Source organism: Pseudochaenichthys georgianus, chromosome 6 (assembly GCF_902827115.2).
Source record: "Pseudochaenichthys georgianus chromosome 6, fPseGeo1.2, whole genome shotgun sequence".
Classification (NCBI taxonomy): Eukaryota; Metazoa; Chordata; class Actinopteri; order Perciformes; family Channichthyidae; genus Pseudochaenichthys; species Pseudochaenichthys georgianus.
In genome coordinates this window covers 7,382,009-7,404,969 of record NC_047508.1, presented here as the reverse complement: position 1 = coordinate 7,404,969, position 22,961 = coordinate 7,382,009, and the positions used below count along the sequence as shown (strand labels likewise).

Genomic DNA, 22,961 nt, shown 5'->3' with positions numbered 1-22,961 from the left:
TACAATCACAAAAGCTTTTACATATAACGCTGGAAAAAACGGCATGTCTCATTAGCGTAGCGTAGCTTAGCTTACAGATCGAAGATATCTGATCGTTCTTACAGACTACAATCACAAAAGCTTTTACATATAACGGTGGAAAAAACGGCACTTGCCTACAGAAGATTACGTTTGTTATTATAACTTACTCAATATGATTTTAGAGGATACAAAATACTAATAAATAGGAGAATAAATACTTGTATTATCGCCTAGGGCAGGGGTGGGCAATTATTTTTCCTAGGGGGCCAAATGAGCAACTGAAAATATTTTGGAGGGCCGGGCCAAAATGCCGAACTCAATTATGCATAATATACATTTTATTTCTATATAAAAAGCAGTAAATGGCATTGTTTTGACCGCTGGTTAGAGTGTATGTTATTATTTGGCAATTAAAAGGTGAGGTTAGCTTTCAAAAATATCATTTATTCAAATAGAATTTCCAAAATGATAAACATTTTCAGTCACATTAATAAATAAGGGCATTTTGAGTTTCATATACTATTGAAACAAGGATTTTCTTAGCTTTCTAAAGACATCACATCATCTTTGTAGCCAAAATAAACAAGACATATCACTGAACTGTGTAACTGTGTAAAGAAAAGTGTCCCAGTTTTGTAGCCTTTTTGACTTTACATGCCTATATTAAACATTTAATGTTTTCAGAACTGCGCAAAAAAAAAAAAAAAAGATCAAGTGTCCCATTTCACTTGTTATATTTCCACATTTTAGTGTTCTTCAGTTCTTTTTTTTCATTCAGTGTGAGAAATCCAGTCTCTGTTGAGCTTTAACAAGTCCATCAAAGTCAGGTTGAATGTCTGAGGTGGAGATGCGAAGCACAGCTGACAGATGTTCATCAGTGAGAGAGGATCTGTACCTGGATTTGGTAAACTTCATGACTGAGAATGTCTGTTCACATGTGTAGGTGGATCCAAAGAGAACCAACATCTTCTGAGCATGTCTCCTCATGTTTGGAAAGTTCTCCTCCTTGAGAGCAGAGCAGAACTCTAGCAGTGATGCTGACTTAAAGTGCTCTTTCAGTAGTGAATCAGACTGCAGGTCAATGAGTTCAAGCTGAACCTCAGTGGGTGCACGATCAACACTGCAGGTAAAGGGAGAGGAAACCAGCTGCATTTCATCCTCAACCTTTTTGAAATCTTGAAAACGCCTTGAAAATTCATCATGCAGTGCTCCTAACATGGATGAGTACCTGTGCCGGTGATCAGCTGATGGTTTGACTTCTTTCAGGGTTTTCATGTGTTCCAGATTGTTGCTGCCTAGTTGCCTTGAAATTAATTTCAACGTTGTCATGAAGGCTTTCACATGGCTCTGCATTTCATGAGCAACAAGGCCCTTGCCCTGCAGTTGTGTGTTCAGTGCATTCATCATTGCAGTCATATCAACAGCAAATGTTAAATCTGCCATCCAGTCCTTATCAGACAGCTCTGAGATGGTTTTGCCTTTCATCTCACAAAACTCTTTTATCTCTGATTTCAGAACCCAAAACCTTTTTAGCACTTTGCCCAGGCTGAGCCATCTGACAGCTGTGTGGTACCTGACATCACCATGTTCACTCTCTTGCTCCTCCAATAGTGAAACAAACGGCCTGTGCTTTAATGCTCGCGCTCTGAAGAAAGTAACTGTTGTAGTAACAACATCAACCACATGGCTAAGTTTTAGCACTGACTTGTACAACGCTTGCTGATGAATAATACAATGTATAAACACCAATTTCTGCTCTGCGTTGAGTTCACTCACTTTATCTTTTCAAAAGCCCAACATTTTTCCCTGTCAAATTCGGACATCGTTTACCTCGGTGAACAGATCACTCCCCGTTGTGGTTCCTTTCATTGGCCGCATTGCTGCCAGCTCCTCCGTAAACTTGAAGTCGCGCGTTATCCCCCGGAGAAATATGAGCAGCTGGGCTGTGTCACGGACGTCACAGCTCTCATCCAAAACCAAAGAAAAAAAGTCGAAGCTTCCCACTTCACTTTGCAGCTGAAACTCCAGATTCTCTGCGATGTCCTCCACCCTTCTCGTCACGGTGCGGCGGGACAGCGGGATGTTTTCAAACGCTTCTTTTTTCTCTGGCCATAGCAGTGCTGCAGACTCGACCATGCACTCTTTTCTGCATGCAGCAGAAAAGTAATCCGTAATCCGTAAATCCGTTGATGTCCGCGCTCGTTCGGCATCAGTCAAGTTTTTGTATTTCGCGGCATGTTTCGTCTCGTAATGCCGTTTCAAATTGTACTCTTTAAACACGGCGATATGCTCCCCACAAACCAAACACACAGGTTTACCCTTGACTTCAGTAAAGAAAAAATTAGTAGTCCATATTTGTTTGAAAGTTCTGCTTTCGGCATCCACTTTCCTCTTTTTGGCATGAGCCGACATTTTCGCATTTTTCAGAGGTGACAAGGAAGGTAGACACGCATTTCACGTGCACAGTTGACGTGCACGATTGCGTGCACTGTGAGAATAAATGGGCTTCAAAATAAAAGCAATGCGGTTTTAGTCCACCCATAAAATAATTAGAAAATATGTTTTATTTTCTAATTATCATGTAATCTTTCGCGGGCCGGTCAGAATCATCCCGCGGGCCGTATTTGGCCCGCGGGCCGTACAATGCCCAGGTCTGGCCTAGGGCGTGGCTTTACAGCCTTCACACAGATCACCATTACGGCAGTATGTCTGAACATGTTAGCAAATGCCTGATAATTCCAAAAAAAAAACAAAGCAAAGACTGCGGAGCGTACAAAATAAAAATGCTACAAAAATATATAAACACCTAACCGATTACTATTTGGGTTTGAGGCGACATTGATACGGCGAAGCTACATGCTACATGCTACAAGCTAGAGATAGCTTTATCAGGAAAAACACCGCTAAATAAAAACTTACAGCTTCAAAATTGGATGTGTCCTCACTGGCCTGGTCCCGGATGGTTGGTATTGATCCCGGGTGGTTGGTATTGATCCCGGGTTTAGCATTACTTTGGAGGCATATCCGTGTTGGACTTGAGACAAGTTCATAAACATGTCCGTCGTAAAATGTTTGGAACACACAAACAGAAATCTGCCGTGGTCTTCTGGCACATGTCCCTTGTAAATGAAGTCTAGCCACAGATTAATTTCTTTTTCCACTGATGGCATTGCATGCAGTCCCCTGTCCCGAGTCTTGCAGCCAACAACAGCACAACGTTTAACTGGCTTAGACATCCTGGCAAGAGCAGGCAAAAACACAGATGTGGGTTGATTTAGCCTGCCGATAGCCTATATGCGAATGAGAGGTTTGGCAATGCACGTGGCCGTGGCTCATTCCCCTGATAGGTGGAGAGTTGACCAATAAGCCGAGGACTTCTCTGTGACGTAGAAAAGTGTTGAGATCTGGATCCGTTTTTTTCAGATCCGTTGCAGCCCCTTTTTTAGAGATTTGGCGAAGGAGGAAAATAGAGAGGGTTGTGTTTTCTGACACTTGGTGAGTTCCCTGGAACACCGGGGACACATATTCATGTATAAAAGACGTACAAAGGTGCATTTTGCATGATAGGTCCCCTTTAAATAATTAAAAAGACACAATTAACTACATTTATTGATATACCAATCTTTATTTTTGGGGCCTCTTCTTCTTTTAAATTAAACTTTCAGACGTGAGATATTGAAATACAGTAATAGTTTTGTCTATTTAAAAAAGAATGAGCCATTCCTTACAGTTAACTTCATATTTCTTATTGTCTAAAGCATTTATGACACACATTTCCGTCAACAGCGTGAAGTACTCATCTTTCAGCTAAAAAAGCATTCAAATAGCGGATTCAATAACTGAAGAACTCAGTGTGCATTTTGACCCGGTGGCAACAATACCTATTGACGCAGCAACCACTGTAAGTACTATTCTTGTTTAATTAGACTTCTCTATTTCAGTTATTCTACTCTGTATAATTGTTCTGTAGTTATTGTAGCTAAAACGGCGCTTTTGAGAGAATTTAAATCTCAGATCTGATCACGTGAACCTGTTACACTGCTCTCAGTAGGCAATCTAGGCTGCATTTAAATAGGCAGGGCCTCTCAGCTGATTGCGTGAAGTGTACAACAGCGTGAAGTACTCATCTTTCAGCTAAAAAAGCATTCAAATAGCGGATTCAATAACTGAAGAACTCAGTGTGCATTTTGACCTGGTGGCGACAATACCTATTGACGCAGCAACCACTGTAAGTACTATTCTTGTTCAATTAGACTTCTCTATTTCAGTTATTCTACTCTGTATAATTGTTCTGTAGTTATTGTAGCTAAAACGGCGCTTTTGAGAGATTTTAAATCTCAGATCTGATCACGTGAACCTGTTACACTGCTCTCAGTAGGCAATCTAGGCTGCATTTAAATAGGCAGGGCCTCTCAGCTGTCGCCCATCAGCTGTAGAGAGTTAACTAATTAGAGGGGCGTCGCACCACAGCTGTGAGAACTCAGCAATCAGGTGTCCATTTAGGTAGCTCTTTCTTTGAGCGTCAGCTTCAGCGTCAGACATTGGAGTCCTGCGGGAGTAAGACGGACAAAGACATTGGAGTCCTGCGGGAGTCACGAGGGTGGCAAAGAGGAGGCAAATCCTACTCTGATTGAGCTAAGTATTGCTGTTGTCTTATTTTTCTTTTCTTTAGCTTTCTAGCCCCTCATGCTATAATCATGTGTATTTTCTCCATTCCTGTTCATGTGTCTTCTCGCAATTATCACTGGCCCCGTGTATCGCCTAATCGCTATAACCGGCCTGCTCTCGTCTATCCCACGTGCTCCACTGACATCCAACATCTAGTTTCAGGCGGCCTGTAGAACTGCCAGTCAGCTGTTCCTAAGGCTGACTTCATCTCTGGCTACGCCTCCCTGCAGACCCTGGATGTCCTTGCTCTCACTGAGACCTGGATTACTCCATTCAACACATCCACCCCAGCAGCTCTCTCCACAGCATATTCCTTCTCCCATACACCCAGACCCACTGGCAGAGGAGGTGGCACTGGTCTCCTGCTCTCTCCCAAATGGAGCTTTTCTCTCTTCAAGCTACCTAACTTCACTCCTTCCACCTTTGAATTCCATGCCGTCACAGTAACCCATCCTATACAATTAACCATTGTTGTTCTCTACCGTCCACCAGGCGCCTTGGGGGACTTCTTGGAGGAATTGGATAATCTCCTATCACACATCCCTGAAACTGGCCCTCCCGCTGTACTTCTCGGAGACTTCAACCTCCAGACGGGGAAGATAGACGAACTAACATCTCTGTTAACCGCCTTTGCTTTCTCACTGTCTCCGTCCCCACCAACTCATAAAGCTGGCAATGTCCTTGATCTCATATTCTCAAGGAACTGCGCTACTTCTAACCTCTCTGTAAACCCGCTCCACACATCCGATCACTTCTTCATTTCATTCTCTCTACCCCTTTCCAAACATAACAAACTAATCTCTTCTCATCCTGCACCTGTCCGCCGTAACCTCCGTTCCCTCTCCCCCTCTACCTTTGCCTCATCGGTGCTCTCAGCCCTCCCTTCCTCTGACTCGTTCCAACTCCTGCCTCCAAACTCTGCTGCGGAAACTCTCCTCTCTACTCTCTCATCCTCTCTGGACTCTCTCAGTCCTCTCACATCTCGGCAGGCTCGTCAGTCCCCTCCTGCTCCCTGGCTAAATGACGCACTGCGTGCTAATAGAACCGTCCTTAGGGCAACAGAGCGGAAATGGTGGAAATCCAAACACTGCGACGACCTCCTAACCTATCAGGCTCTCCTCTCCTCTTTCTCTGCTTCGATCTCTCAGGCAAAAAGCACTTTCTTTCAAGATAATATCCAATCTTCCTATTCCAATCCTAAAAAACTATTTTCCATCTTCTCCACCCTCTTGAACCCTCCCAAAGCTCCTCCCCCCTCCTCACTTATGTCAAGCGACTTTGTTAACCACTTTGAAAAAAAGGTTGATGATATTCGCTCTTCTTTTTCTGACTCACCTTTACTCACCGATGGGTCACCAGACCCTCCTTCCACCCGCACACTAACCTCCTTTTCCCCTCTCTCGCCAAGTGAGGTTCTTACCCTCATTACCTCTGCCCGTCCTACCACCTGTCCTCTGGACCCTATCCCTTCAAACCTCCTTCAGACTATCGCTCCTGATATTCTACCTTTTCTCACCCATTTCATCAACACTTCTCTAACTTCTGGTCACTTTTCAAACAGTCTCAAGGAGGCAAGAGTAAACCCTCTCCTAAAGAAACCCACTCTCAACCCGTCTGATGTTACAAACTACAGACCTGTCTCTCTCATCCCGTTCCTGTCTAAAACACTTGAACGTGCTGTCTTTAATCAACTCTCCTGTTATCTCCATCTGAACAACCTTCTGGATCCGCACCAGTCTGGTTTCAAGGCAGGCCACTCCACAGAAACTGCTCTCATTGCTGTCACTGATGAACTGCACACTGCCAAAGCAGCATCCCTCTCCTCTGTCATCATCCTGTTGGACCTGTCTGCTGCATTCGACACAGTGAACCATCAGATCCTCCTTCGCACTCTCCAAGAACTTGGAGTTTCAGGCTCTGCAATTTCCCTCCTCACCTCATACCTCAAAGACCGTACCTACAGGGTAACTTGGAGAGGGTCCGAGTCCGACCCTTGTCAATTAACTACAGGGGTCCCTCAGGGCTCTGTTCTTGGTCCCCTCCTCTTCTCCCTGTACACAAACTCGCTCGGATCTGTCATTAGCCCGCATGGTTTTTCATACCACTGCTACGCTGACGACACCCAATTAATTCTGTCCTTTCCCAGCTCAGAGACCCAGGTCGTCGCACGCATCTCAGCTTGTTTAGCTGACATCTCTCAGTGGATGTCCGCTCATCATCTCAAGCTCAACCTTGACAAAACTGAACTGCTTTTCCTTCCGGGAAAAGATTGTCCCACTCTTGACCTGACTATCAACATCGGCACCTCTGTTGTTTCCCCGACTCAGACTGCAAGGAATCTGGGTGTGATCCTAGATAACAACCTGTCCTTCACTGCAAACATCGCTGCTACAACCCATTGCTGCAGATACACGCTCTACAACATCAGGAAGATACGTCCCCAGCTGACCCAGAAAGCGACCCAGCTTCTGGTCCAGGCTTTCGTCACCTCACGCCGAGACTATTGCATCTCCCTCCTGGCTGGTCTACCTGCATGTGCCATCCGACCTCTGCAGCTCATCCAGAATGCAGCGGCTCGTCTGGTCTTCAACCTTCCTACATTTTCCCACACCACGCCGCTCCTCCGCTCCCTTCATTGGCTTCCGGTAACTGATAGAATTCACTTCAAAACACTGGTACTTGCGTACCATGCTGCAAATGGATCTGGCCCTTCCTACAACCAGGACATGGTTAAACTGTACACCCCAGCACGTGCTCTACGCTCTGCATCAGCCAAACGACTCGCTGCACCCTCGCTGCGAGGGGGACCCAAGTTCCCATCAGCAAAAACACGTGGGTTTGCTATCCTGGCTCCAAAATGGTGGAATGAGCTCCCCATTGACATCAGGACAGCAGATAGCTTACACACCTTCCGGCGCAGACTGAAAACTCATCTCTTTCGACTCCACTTCGAGCGATAGAATTACTAACAAAGAACTGCTAACAGAGCACTTATATACTAATAAAGGACTGGCTTATCTATAGCCAGTTGAGTAGCACTTGAAATACTTGGCTCTATGAAACCTGATGTACTTATATGATTCTGTTTTCTTCAAGGTTGTGTCTTCCTGGTCGAATGCACTTATTGTAAGTCGCTTTGGATAAAAGTGTAAGCTAAATGCAATGTAATGTAATTTCCCCCTCATATTCACAGTGTGGATCAATTGAGACAGCGTGCAGAGACTTTGGGAGAAACCTCAGCATGACGGATGTCCTGTCTGTGGGTTTGGCTGGAGAGGACTGAGGTGGAGAGGTCTTTCTCTGGGAGGAGGACCAGGCCTGATGGAGGAGGACCAGGCCTGATGAAGAAACCCCCTAACTGCATCTGTGAGCACATACTGGGCTCAGCTGTCACAAACAAATGATGGTCCTGTTTGACTTTGTGTTCACAATAAAAGTGTAGTTTCTTAGTGTATGTCCTGTATTGGTCTTTAATCTGAAATCAGCTTTTCATTTTCTTCTTGCCCCTCTGAGAATACGGTGAGGCAGTTGTGTCCTTCAGGTATGTCCTTTCCTAACAGAAATGACAAGAAACATGACATTATTGCAGAGCAAGTGTGTTATTTATGAAAGAGGTTTGTTTATTTAGCGGCTGTAGAAATAATGTATTTTTTTAATTTTAATGTGTTTTTTTAATTCATCACTTTGTACTACAAAGATAATCAGATTATGAATGAACAGTCTGTAGTTAATCAACATTAAAATATCTTATTATTAAATAATATTCAACTGCTCGGTTGTCTCACTGCAAGACAAATGGTAGCAATTCTCACAATGTAAAATAATTATTTCCTTAAATACATTGAGCCTTTTCTTATCAAGCTCCACATTTGTGGAATTAGCTTCCAGTTTGTGTTCGGGCGGCAGACACCCTATCCGTTTTTAAGAGTGCGCTTAAGACCTTCCTTTTTGATAAAGCTTATAGTTAGGGCTGATTAGATTCAGCCCCTAGTTTTGCTGATATAGGCTTAGTTTGTCGGGGGACATCTTACTTCTTCCTTCTCTCTGTCTATACCTGTGTACTCTCATGTTCCGATTAACCCAGCTTCCCCAAATGTCTTTCTTTTTGGTGTCTATATACGCTGGGATCCGGAGTCATGGATGATCCTGCGGTCCTGTGTCCTGGATCGCGAGTCGTGGCTGTGGTCCTAGATCATCGGTCCTGGATGGATATCCTCATGGATTCATCTTCCTATTATACACACATGCATTTCCAAACATTTGGACTACCTATGTTGCAAATGTATTATCTTTTCAATTTACACACGGTATCTATTGCACGTCTGTCCGTCCTGAGAGAGGGATCCCTCCTCTGTTGCTCTCCCTGAGGTTTCTCCCATTTTTCCCTTTAAACTGGGTTTTCTTCGGAAGTTTTTCCTTGTACGATGTGAGGGTCTAAGGACAGAGGGTGTCGTATTGTCATACTGATATTCTGTACACACTGTGAAGACCACTGAGACAAATGTAACATTTGTGATATTGGGCTATATAAATAAACATTGATTGATTGATTGATTGATTGAAATGTGAAAGCTGATTATAGTTGTTACTTTATCTATTTAAACCAGAATGTTTCTCGATTCTTTGTACAGTATGAAAGGAGTCTTTGTACCTTTGAGTCCATGCTGAAGTTCACTGATGTTAGGAATAGGTCTGTATCTCGTGGTCAGCATCCTCTGGTCTGTCTGCATCACCTGGAAACTTTAAACAAACAGATATATATATATATATATATATATGTATATGTAAACTAACAATGTGTTGGTCACAGACTTTTTTTACATGCAAATGTCATGTGATAATCTTTTTGTTATCCTTCAAAAACGTGCTGGATATCACAGCCCTTACTGTATCTTATCAGTTGGATTGTGTATTATTGTCTAGTTGGGGTCCTTTTTATTTTAGAATCGTTTTTCATGAGACAGTCAATTTAAATATTTGTCCTATGCCATATTCACATTCATTTGTAACACACACATAAGGGTAAAAGAAAAACATCTTCAACAAATGTAACGCAATGAATAAGCTTAATTGTCACAGAAGCACACATAACGTCATATCTAATATTTAAACAAATCATTTCCTTGTCCCTAAAGCATTGACTGAGCTATTTTTCGTCCTCAAATGCAGGCATTAAATTACATGTTCACGTTCTGCTGCCACAATAAGTCGGTTTTTCCAGTGTAATGATAATAAAATGCTAAGTAAGTATTGGTAATAATATTAATAAAAAAAACGTTTGGGTTTGTTCGTCTAATATGATGAACGTTAACCAGTAAGCTTCAATAATCAACTCCAGCTCAACAAACCATATTGCAATATCTACGTCAACGTTATTTCTGGAACCAACTGGAAATGTGAGATTCATATGTTTCAGATACACAGATCTTATAGTGAGGTTAATCTCATACAGTACTCTGCTCTTCAACACTAATGTGACGCTAGCTGTCTGCATCGTCGAGCATAGCTATTTTAAATTAACAATAACAATGCATACAGTTACCTAACTAGCAAACTAACTAATGTACAAGCATGACCTTATTTTACCAACCTCACCGAGAAGCCTTATGTTTTACAGTATAATCCTAATTAATGTTTTACACTTCTCTATTATGTTTTAACTTGTATGCTACGGATAGCATCGTTAGCACAGATGTAGCTTCGTATCGCTTGTTAGCTGAATAAAAAGACAAGTAAGAAATAAAGTGCTTGAATTTCACTTACCGAATAAACTGCATTCATGGACGGTCTATTTGAACTAAAGAGAACATTTGAAACTTTAGCAGTCTGCCTGATCTGCCTGTAGGGAGGGGCGGGCCGGCCCTGCGAGTAAAGTAACGAGTAAAGTAACGAGTAAAGTAACAAATTACTTTAAGTAGAGAGAAACGAAGTAGTGTAATATATTACTTTTTTTTAAAGTTATATGTAATATATTACTTTTTTTTAGTAACGACCCCATCTCTGAATATGATATATAGGAGACATTATTTCTAAATTGCCACACACACACACACGCACGCACGCACGCACGCACGCACGCACGCACGCACGCACGCACACACACACACACACACACACACACACACACACACACACACACACACACACACACACACACACACACACACACACACACACACACACACACACACACACACACACACACACACACACACACACACACACACACACACACACACACACACACACACACACACACACACACACACACACACACACACACACACACACACACACACACACACACACACACACACACACTTCCACTCCTGTAGAATCCTTTAGCATCAAGGAAGTCAAACCTGGCAAATTGAATTTTGCCAGCACTGAAACAAAGGATAATTTGGACCATATCACAACTCACAAGATAAACATACAACACTGAAACTCTTGAAAGCAACCATGATGCAAGACACTTTAATTACCTCCTTGTAAGAACTCAGAGTAATTGTAGACATCCTCTACTTTTGGTACCCTGACCCATTTGCTCACACTCTTGTATTCGACAGGAACCAGCATGTCACCACCTTCAAAGGGAAAATGACTTATATTATCATACATATACACAGATACATATACACACAAACATATATGTATATAAATACAGACACACATATATAATACATACTGTATGTACAACCCATACTATGAAGCATACAACTTATAAAAACAGCCTGCACATTTGTTATAGTTAGCTAAGATAATATAACTGGTTATTTAGCTACAATTATCTAAAATACACTTGGTTATAAAGTTGATTGTACTATATCAGCATGTTTAAGCTAGGAACCAGAAGAGGACCGCTGGGCTCACGTCAGGGAATGCATGACTGCTGGGATTTTTGTGCTAATCTGCTTAATTACGGGACGGCGGGGAAATAGGTGAACATGTGACAAAGCAGCGTTATAAAGTTAATAGCTTAGATAAATAAAGCTTACAATATGTTATGATTCTGTTTAGTTGTATTTTTGTTGTGTGCTTTTGTGTGCTATTTCCTGTCTCACCCCTCTCTTCTCTGTGTTCCTCTGCAGGGCTGGTGTGTGACAGGGAGTTGGCTGGCTCCTCCCAGTAGCAGACGAGGCACACCTGTTTCCACTCACCTCTTTACCTGTAGATATAAAAGCCCGGTCCTCATGCCACTTCCCTGCCAGATAATTCCTCTGTGTTTCGACCCTCCGGTGTGTCTCGCTGCTCTCCTCGTTGTTTGGATTATTGTTTGGATTTTTGCCAGCCAACTTCCTGACTCCACTGCCGTATTTTTTTGTTCTCTGCTTGAATAAAGCTTTTTGTTTATCGACCATCTCTCTCCAGTCTTTTGCTTTGGGGTCCAAAATCCTATAGGCCGTAACAGAATTATCTGGCCAAAGCATGGACCCCGCAGAGACTGAGAGATTGAAGCAAGCTATTTCGACACAGGGAGCTCGTGTGGGGCAGCACGAACAAGCCCTACAAAGTATCATGGAATCCCTCCACAACCTTAATACCGGTTTCACTCAACTCAGCGGCCGCTTGGACCAGTCTTTCACCCAGCTCAACACTCTGACGGCTCCAGCTCCTGCTCCACCGCCTCCAGCTCCTGCGATTCCAGTCATTCATCCCGGCCAACCCCGTGAACCATTCATCCCCACCCCTGTGAGGTATTCAGGTGATTCAGGGACATGCAGTCAGTTTCTTCACCAGTGCTCCATAGTTTTTGATCAGCAGCCTTTAACTTACTCCTCTGACAGAACTAGAGTAGCTTTCATTATGAGTTTGTTATCGGGTAAAGCAGCTGCATGGGCGGTAGCCATAGCCAAGAGTAACCCAGCTATCTATAACTCCTTTCCTGTGTTTGAGACCGAGATGTATCGAGTGTTTGACCACCCGCTTCAGGGTAAGGAGGCTGGTAATCGGCTCCTTTCTTTATGCCAGGGTTCTGAGTCAGTCTCCACTTACTCAATTGATTTCCGCATTCTCGCAGCAGAGAGCGGGTGGGATGAGACGGCTCTACAGATAGTTTTTTCCCGTGGATTAAACGAGGAGTTAAAGGACGAGCTAGCTGCTCGAGATGAGACTTCGTCCCTTGAGGAGTTAATTTCTTTGGCCATTCGCTTAGATAATCGCCTCCGTGAGAGGCGTAGGGAGAGAACAGACAGGCAGAGATTCCCTCTCCCCTTTTCCCAACCCAAGTCACCATGTCCGCCTGGACAGTCTGCAACTCCTCACCAACGCCTGGAGCCTTTCTCCTACCGGGTCCCACCCACCGTCTCCTCATCCCTAAGCCCAGAGGAGCCTATGCAGCTGGGGAGAATGAGGCTTTCACCTGCTGAACGGGAACGCCGTTTCCTCCAGAGGCTCTGCATATACTGTGGTCAGGCTGGCCACATTCGAGCCAACTGTTCCGCTCGGCCAAAAGAGCAGGCTCAGCAGCCGGGGGAGGGGCGCTGGTGAGCCATACTTCTGTCTCCCCTTCCCACGCTAATCGTCTCCAGTTAAAGGGTACGGTTTCTAGTTCTCAAGTTTCCCTTCCTCTCCAAGTCTTAGTTGATTCAGGGGCTGATGAAAATTGTATTGACTCTGACCTGGTTTTCCAGTCTAATCTCCCCTCAGAACTCCTTCCCGAGCCCAAGAACATTTTTTCCCTTGATGGTAGGCTTCTTGCCCGTGTAACTCACCGTACTGCCCCAGTGTCATTGTTACTCTCAGGTAATCATCACGAGACCATTTCCCTGTATCTCATTCCCTCACCCCTTTCTCCGCTGGTGTTAGGTCTCCCCTGGCTTAAACTCCACAACCCACACATAGACTGGGCCACCTTATCCATCGTCAATTGGAGTTTGTTCTGCCACTCTCACTGTTTGCACTCTGCCATACCCACCACTGTTACTTCAAAACCTGTTCCCCCCCCCAGACCTGTTGACCTCACGTCAGTTCCCTCTGAGTATCATGACCTCCAGGAGGTTTTCAGCAAGGATCGTGCCCTGTCTCTACCACCTCATCGACCTTATGACTGTGGCATTGACTTGCTCCCCGGTGCTCCCTTGCCTTCGAGCAGACTTTATAATATCTCCAAGCCGGAGAGGGAGGCCATGGAGACTTATATCACTGACTCTGTTGCTACTGGTCTCATTCGCCCTTCTCGCTCTCCATTGGGGGCAGGGTTTTTTTTTGTTGACAAGAAGGATAAGACTCTACGCCCCTGTATTGATTTCAGGGGCTTGAATGACATTACTGTAAAGAATAAGTATCCTCTTCCGCTCATAGACTCAGCTTTTGGTTTCCTCCATCAAGCCACCATCTTCTCTAAGTTGGACCTCCGAAATGCCTACCACCTAGTTAGGATAAGGGAGGGAGACGAGTGGAAGACTGCGTTTAAGACGCCCCTGGGACATTTTGAATATTTAGTTATGCCTTTTGGGTTAACTAACGCCCCTGCTGTGTTTCAGACACTCATTAACGATGTCCTTCGTGATATGCTTAACAGATTTGTCTTTGTGTATCTTGATGATATCCTCATTTTCTCTCGTGACCCCCAAGAACATGTCCAACACATGAGGTTGGTGCTACAGAGACTCCTGGAGAACAGACTTTATGTTAAGGCTGAGAAGTGTGCCTTTCATGTTTCCTCTGTTTCATTCCTGGGTTTTGTGGTGGAGAAGGGACAGGTCAGAGCCGACCCTGCCAAAGTCATGGCAGTGGCCGAATGGCCCACTCCTACAACGAGAAAGCAACTCCAAAGGTTTCTTGGTTTTGCCAACTTTTACCGCAGGTTTATTCGTGACTATAGTCGAGCAGCCGCCCCACTCACCAAGCTCACCTCAGTTAAAGTTCCCTTTGTGTGGTCATCTGAAGCTGAGGCTGCTTTTGCCATGTTGAAGTGTTTGTTTTCCTCTGCTCCTGTGTTATCTCACCCTGATTCTTCAGCCCCTTTCGTGGTCAAAGTGGATGCCTCCGACACTGGTGTAGGGGCAGTCCTCTCCCAGCGCTCAGCCTCCGACCAGAAGTTGCATCCCTGCGCCTTCTTTTCCCGCCGGCTCTCCCCGGCAGAAAGAAACTATGATGTGGGAAATCGGGAGCTTCTGGCAGTAGTCTTAGCCCTGCAGGAATGGAGGCACTGGCTTGAAGGCACAACTCATCCGTTTGTGGTATGGACGGACCACAGAAACTTGGCTTATCTCCGTTCTGCTCGCAGGCTCAACTCTCGCCAGGCTCGGTGGGCACTTTTTCTGGGCCGGTTCAGCTTCACCCTCACCTATCGGCCAGGCTCACGGAACATCAAGGCAGATGCCCTGTCACGTCAGTTCGCTCCTCCGGTTGAGGAGCCATCCGCAGGAACCATTCTTCCATCCTCCTGTGTGGTGGGAGTAGCCAGGTGGGAGGTTGAGAGGGTGGTCCTGGAGGCACAAGAGGACCATCCAGCTCCTGAGGGTTGTCCACCGGGTCGGCTGTTCGTTCCACCGCACGCCAGATCTTCAGTGCTCCAGTTGGGACATGATTCTAAGATAGCTTGCCATCCAGGAGCACTTCGGACTCTAGGCCTCATCCAACAATGCTTCTGGTGGCCCTCCATGTCCTCTGACGCCAAGAAGTATGTCGCCGCCTGCTCCATCTGCACCCGCAGTAAGGCATCCCACCGCGCCCCTGCTGGTCTTCTCCGCCCTCTTCCCATTCCTCATCGGCCTTGGTCTCACATCGCCATGGACTTCGTGACGGGTCTTCCCCCATCGGAAGGAAATACAGTTATCCTGACGATTGTTGACCGCTTTTCCAAGGCCGTACACTTCGTTCCCCTACCTAAGTTACCTTCTGCTCTGGAGACTGCTACACTAATCACCCAGCATGTTTTTAGATTGCATGGCATTCCTCTGGACATTGTTTCTGACAGGGGTCCGCAATTTGCCTCTCGAGTCTGGAAAGCCTTTTGCCAGGCATTGGGGGCGTCGGCCAGTCTGTCATCGGGTTACCACCCGCAGACCAACGGCCAGACTGAGCGTGCGAATCAGGACCTGGAGGCAGCCCTTCGCTGTGTCTCTTCTCACCATCCAGTCTCCTGGGCCTCCCACCTGCCTTGGGTTGAATATGCCCACAACTCCCTGGTTTGCTCCGCCACAGGAATGTCTCCATTCATGGCTTCTGTTGGGTTCCAACCCCCTCTCTTCCCCGACCAGGAGAGGGATGTGGCAGTCCCCTCAGTACAGGGGCATCTTCGGCGGGCCCGCAGAGTCTGGCATGAAGCTCGGGCAGCTCTCGTTCGCACTGCTGCTCGCAACCAGAGGCTTGCAGACCGCCATCGCACTCCAGCCCCAGACTACCAGCCCGGTCAGAAGGTCTGGCTGTCCTCCCGTGATCTGCCACTCCAGACTGACTCCCGCAAACTGGCACCCAGGTACATTGGCCCGTTTGTCATTGAACGGATTATTAACCCCGCTGTGGTTAGGCTCAAGCTGCCTGCTGCCTTGAATGTCCACCCATCATTTCATGTCTCACTTCTCAAACCAGTTTCCTCCAGTCCTCTGAGCCCTCCGGCCGAGCCCCCTCCTCCCCCCCGGAGTATTGACAATCATCCTGCTTTCACCGTCCAGCGGTTGTTGGATGTACGAAGGCGAGGCCGGGGGTTCCAGTACTTGGTGGATTGGGAGGGGTACGGACTAGAGGAGCGTCAATGGGTCTCCCGCTCCCTGATTTTGGACCCTGCTCTCCCTAGGGACTTTTATGAGAGGTACCCGGACAGGCCTGGTAGGACGCCAGGAGGCGTCCGTTGAGGGGGGGGTACTGTTATGATTCTGTTTAGTTGTATTTTTGTTGTGTGCTTTTGTGTGCTATTTCCTGTCTCACCCCTCTCTTCTCTGTGTTCCTCTGCAGGGCTGGTGTGTGACAGGGAGTTGGCTGGCTCCTCCCAGTAGCAGACGAGGCACACCTGTTTCCACTCACCTCTTTACCTGTAGATATAAAAGCCCGGTCCTCATGCCACTTCCCTGCCAGATAATTCCTCTGTGTTTCGACCCTCCGGTGTGTCTCGCTGCTCTCCTCGTTGTTTGGATTATTGTTTGGATTTTTGCCAGCCAACTTCCTGACTCCACTGCCGTATTTTTTTGTTCTCTGCTTGAATAAAGCTTTTTGTTTATCGACCATCTCTCTCCAGTCTTTTGCTTTGGGGTCCAAAATCCTATAGGCCGTAACACAATAGTCCACAATCGTTTCCCTCCCCCCGTCACATACATAGGAGAGCGCCGCAGTGTTCACTCGCATTCGTTCTCTGCTTCAGTAGGAGGTTGCTGTTGGGTGGTTGCTAATTGCAAGCTAATAATGCTAGTAGTAAAGCGACCGTCGACTCCACGAGGACACACGGTGATAGCGGTTTATAACTCTAGCTTCCAACATGGCGGAAACACCCCATAATGAAACGCGGCTAACATCGGTCCGCAAGCCCCGGGACGGTGGGATAAATAGGTGAACATGTGACAAAGCAGCGTTATAAATTTAATAGCTTAGAGAAATAAAGCTTACAATAGTCCACATTCGTTTCCCTCCCACCGTCTCACACACACAGGGGAGCGCCGTGGTTGCTAATTGCAAGCTAATAATGCTAGTAGTTAAGCGACCGTCGACTCCACGAGGACACACGGTGACAGCGGTTTATAACTCTAGCTTCCAACATGGCGGGAACACCCCATAATGCAACGTGGCTAACATCGGTCCGCAAGCCCCCGCACGGCGGGGGGAATAGGTGAACATGTGACAAAGCAGTGTTATAAAGTTAATAGCTTAGAGAAATAAAGTTTACAATAGTCCACACTCGTTTCCCTCCCCCCGTCACATACATAGGAGAGCGCCGCAGTGTTCACTCGCGTTCGTTCTCTGCTTCAGTAGGAGGTTGCTGTTGGGTGGTTGCTAATAATGCTAGTAGTAAAGCGACCGTCGACTCCACGAGGACACACGGTGATAGCGGTTTATAACTCTAGCTTCCAACATGGCGGGAACACCCCATAATGAAACGCGGCTAACATCGGTCCGCAAGCCCCGGGACGGTGGGGGAAATAGGTGAACATGTGACAAAGCAGCGTTATAAAGTTAATAGCTTAGAGAAATAAAGCTTACAATAGTCCACATTCGTGTCCCTCCCCCCGTCTCACACACACAGGGGAGCGCCGTGGTTGCTAATTGCAAGCTAATAATGCTACCGTGGATGTCGTCGACTCATACGCCATAATCCACAACCTTACATTTTAACAAGATACCAGTTTCAAGATACTTTTTATTTAACTTCTCCTTTTCGCATATTGTAAAAACAACTCACCTCTGTCCCCTAATGCGTCTCCTGTTCGTGTCGAATGTAGGTCTACTCTCCTGTAATTCAAGTTTACTCATCAGTATAGTTGCAATGGTGAAATTCGACATAGAAAAACTATTTCAAATTGGATTAAAAAGTTACAGATACAAAATATACATATTAAGTAAATAATTACAATTTACAGACATTATTCATGGTTACATCAACCGCAAAACATTAATTTTAATCGAGTGAAACTTACCGCTTTGGTTAGAGAAATGGCTGTCGAAGGTCTTGGATGAAGCTCCTTTGCCGGAAATTGAGGGGTGTGGTCAATTCAACACTCGGCGTGTGAGAGTCCTCACAACGACCAAAATTGACACCAACACTTTCAGGAAAAAACTCTCTGAGTGATAGCTTGACTAAACTAAGTGTTAAAATAACACTGAACCCTGCTGATTAACACTAACACTGAAAATATAACACTGGCACATTTGCTGTGCATGCTGTTTACCAGAGTATGGTTTACAGTTTGCCGCTGTGTGTATTGGAGATTGGCAGTGTGTCTGGAGAGCAACTTGGGTTTCAGGTCTTTGGAAAGTGCTATTTCAGCCATGTATGGCATGCCAAGTGCAGAGAATATCAATGTGTGCTCAAGTTACAAACTTAGTGTTGATGGATAGCTACACATGTCAGAAGAGCTGCCAGCGCGCGTGGGACTTTTAGGCCCAGGGTTATCCAGTGTAGAACTTGTATCCAGTTTTGGACAACTGATGGTGCAGTTGATAGGAGCAGCAAGGCAACGTCTTTCCCAGAGGGCACCAGCAGGCTGAGGTCGGCCCTGCTCAATGGAAACTGCTGAACCTAAAACAAAATGAAGCAAATATGTTTCTTAAGAAATAACTTTGCACCTCAAAAAACAGTATCAAAGAGTTGTGTGATTGAGCTAATTTGAGATATAATGTAGAGTTGCAGGGTGCTGAAACACCTGTAGTCTGGATACAAAAGTTGTACAATCCGACATAGGACCCCATTTTCAGTTTGACCATCCTTAATGTCTCTCCTCCCATTTTAGACCCATTTCCTGCTCTGTTCACAGGTCAGAGGATCATGAACCATTGATTAACAAAATCCAAAAAAGATGAAGGTCCCATGGTTGCATTCTGGTTGTGGTTTCAACTGATTTACGGGTAACTCATTAGACAGGTCTGGTGACATAATCCCACATCACCCCAAGTTTTGTGTCCCCGGAGGATTTCCTGAGAAACTAATTCAAGACATTTTTAAGACAATGGACATTTTGTCTCTCACCATGAACAATATGCACACCTTTTAATATCTACAGATGAAGACTGGCCTAAAGGGCCAAAGGATCTGCAACTTACATCAAGGGATGTGTAGAGAAAGTTCTTGACCCCAGAAAGCTGGTAGCGGTAGGTATCAGAGGCATGGCAGTGAGTCAACCAATTATTACCCCAGAAGGAAAGTTTGTTTTCAACCAGGAAAGAATAGGAACTTCTGTGTATCACAACACATGGCAAAAGGCTACAGGCTTGCTGGCCAATCAGGATGTATCACCAACCAGGTCTTGCAGCTGTAGTGTTTAATTTGTGCTTGCAATAGTGTGACTGACCCACACACCTATTGACTTGAATGCTTTTAAGTAGTGATGTTACGTATTGCGCCGAGGCTTCGGAGCGTGTGTCGAGTAATCCCCGAAGCTTTTTGTGAAGCCTGTATCGAGGCTTGTATCGTTTTGGGCCAGTGACGTCATCGATGACAAACGAAGCCTCGCTGCCTGTCGATACCACGTGACTGCTTCAGGAAGCGCTTCAGATCTTGGCGCGTGCTTCTGACAGATACAAACCATGGGATTCGAATCAAGATGTGTGAACCTTGTGAGATGAGAACACTGTCGTTTGCTAGTTTTGGTTGTACGATATTTTTGCAACTCGTTAGAATGGAGCCAGCAAAGAAGAGAAGGACTTCCCCTGTGTGGGAACACTTTGATCTGATTCCACCCAATAAGGTAGGTTGCATAGTATATTACAACAGATGTATTATGTTAGATTTTGTATGGTTCATTTTTTTACTTTTTCTATTTCATTCAAATGTGAAGTGTTTATTGTGCTCCAGGGAACTGGGATACAATAACAATACTTCTTCCATGCTAAGGCATTATCGTACCATACATGAGAACAAGGAGGGACATGGAGGTGGACCTGCTAAAGGTTTGTCATTTAATATTTTTGAATAATATATTTTATAATGTTAACTTCACTTTATCATGCAAATAAAAGAAAGTTACAAGATACTCATTCTTAACACAGCTTGATTTTATTAATTTCAAAGCAATTTGAAGTAATTACTACATCCACTGACACTCTCTGTGTATACTTTTCAGGAAACAAACTCTGGCATAAATTGGATCAGACTGTGAAGATGTCCAGGAAGACCAAGAATGCACAGCTGACGCAACTGTCCGAACCAAATATCGGACGCTTGGAGGACCCTCTGAACTACTGGCAGACACAAAAACATGTTTATCCAAACCTGCATAAACTTGCAGTCACTTTTTTGTGCACACCCTGCACACCCTGCTTCCTCAGTCCCGTGTGAAAGGGTATTTTCAAACGCAGGATAAGTTGTGTCAAAGAAAAGAAATCGTCTAAGCCCGAAAACTGTGGAAAAAATATTGTTTTTTAACAAAAACCAATACAATTGTTCCATGAATCACAAGCATTTTCACTGCCCTCTGCAAAGTCACACAAGCACATTCACTGCCCTTTGCAAAGTCACACAAGCATATTCACTGCCCTCTGGAAAGTTAAACCCTTCTTCTTTTCCAGTTTTCGAACATATATTGCTTCTTTTGTCTTTATAGAAGGCAGCAGACATTTACATTTATATATGTATAGATTAGTGCTGTCAAAATTATCGCGTTAACGGCGGTAATTAATTTTTTGAATGAATTGCGTTAAAATATTTAACGCATTTAACGCATGTGCAGAATGGCCCGCCCCATACGTGCCACTAGTGGCAGCGCCAGGGTATGGCTGGGGTAGGCTACACCCATACCAAGAAATGGCTTAGCCCCACCATGAAAAATGATGATAAGCAAAATAAAGTCTGCCAACTCGCGGAGTAAATTGCACAGACAGCAGTTAGTAAGATTGATTTCAGTAGCCACGGTTTTGAAAATGTTGTCACGTAGTGATCGTCTTCTCAATAGAACATCATCTTTGATAACGGTGTGGTGTTGTTGCAGGAAGTCCCGACGGAGAATACTTTTGCTGTAGTACAGGGCAGAGCCATATAATAGTAATAATATGGCTCTGGTACAGGGGTGCACATAACTGGTAGCAGGTTATGTGCGTAATCTGAAATGCGTACCGTCACTTGAGTCACAAAGCGCATTTGCGTACCGACGTACTTGTGAAGCTTTTCCAGAAGGCGGTTAGATCACCGGACGACAGAGTCGGTCTCCGTGTGCACAGACAGGGCTGCTGCTAACGTCGGTCTGTACAACGGAATTGTGCCAAAACTACGCCAACCGGCTGCGGAGGGAGACTCCCCCCTTCACTGGAGAACTGCGCTAAAACAGCTGATCACAACGTTCACACTCTGTGGTCACGAAGTACTCCACTAGCCGCCGCCGCCCCCTCTGTTGACTTTCCTGAAGTACTCCCCCGTTGATAGAAATCAACACGTAATGAATTAAGACCCCACGGTTTGATGATTGATAGGTGTGTGTGTGGGTTGTCTTTCATTTTGACACGCAGAACATTTTTATAATAAACATAGATACTGTATGTTAAATGGATATATCCGCCTTCTTTCATTTATCTTTCCATTCCCACAACAATATACATAAATAAATGACATATTTTGGACATAGTTCGAATGGTGATTAATCATGATTAATTTTTAAGCTGTGATTAATCTGATTAAAAATTGTAATCGTTTGACAGCCCTAGTATAGATATAACAACAAGATACTGTATTGATACATTGTTTTTATTATTATTATATACAGTCATTTTAAAACACTTACTGGTGCAAAATTCTGTTAATACAGGATTACAAATACATTTTACATCTTTTACACTTTTGTATAATTATTTCCAGTATTTTTAGTATGTCAAATATTACAAATAATATTTGGCTGTTTTATACCTGTTCACCAACAGGGTTCACTTTTAGTGAACCGATTTGCTGGAAGCAGAAAGTGCTTTAGATCGGTTGAACCACAACGCTCATATTACCCATGGATGTATGATAAGAACCATATTACCCCTCCTGTACCCGCCGGGCCCGGTGACACGATGGAATTAAGAGAGCTCAGACCCTCACTTATATAGAGGTTGGAACATGTTTTAAGTATAAATAAATAAAAGAATAAATAAAAGTAGGAATAAAAACATAAATGAACAAATAAATGAATAAATACAGGAATAAATAGCGTGCAGTGTTTTCAGATGAGTTTAGTGTGTGTGCTGTGGCTCAGCTGGAAAGCAGTTGACTCACGACCGCAGGGTCCCTGGTTCAACGACTGGTCAATACGTCTTTTTGTTTTGTTTATAAAAGCTACAGCTAAATGAGATAATGTAGTTAATAAATGTATTCTTTGATATGGTTTAGCCTTTCTCAGGCTACAACATGGTTAAGTTTACAAATATTATTAAGGAATTACAAATCCCTCTTTGCAATGTTTACCAGCGTCCTTAGGCTTTTCAATCACAATCATTAAACTGGAATAAATACAATATTGTTAACATGAAAATATGATTTAATGTTCGTTGTTTAGAGTTATTCTAAGGCTTTACTCATTGGGAACTCGGTATGAGATACAGCACACTGTTGAGATGTCCAATCTGCCTGTTTTACACACTTTGACCAACCCCCTGTTGGTCAAAGTGTGTAAAACAGGTTTGTGTTCAGATGAAGCCCATGATGAAGCCTC

The 22,961-nt window shown here is 44.6% G+C and overlaps 1 long non-coding RNA gene across 1 annotated transcript; it reads right to left on the bottom strand.

The window, feature by feature from the left end:
* Positions 1-11,197: 11,197 nt before the first annotated feature.
* LOC139433956 (uncharacterized) lies at positions 11,198-18,323 on the bottom strand. Its single transcript, XR_011643349.1, has 3 exons — positions 18,261-18,323; positions 18,026-18,075; positions 11,198-11,276 (listed from the first exon to the last, which is right to left on the bottom strand). It is a non-coding gene; the product is annotated as an uncharacterized lncRNA (long non-coding RNA).
* Between the last annotated feature and the right edge of the window lie 4,638 nt (positions 18,324-22,961).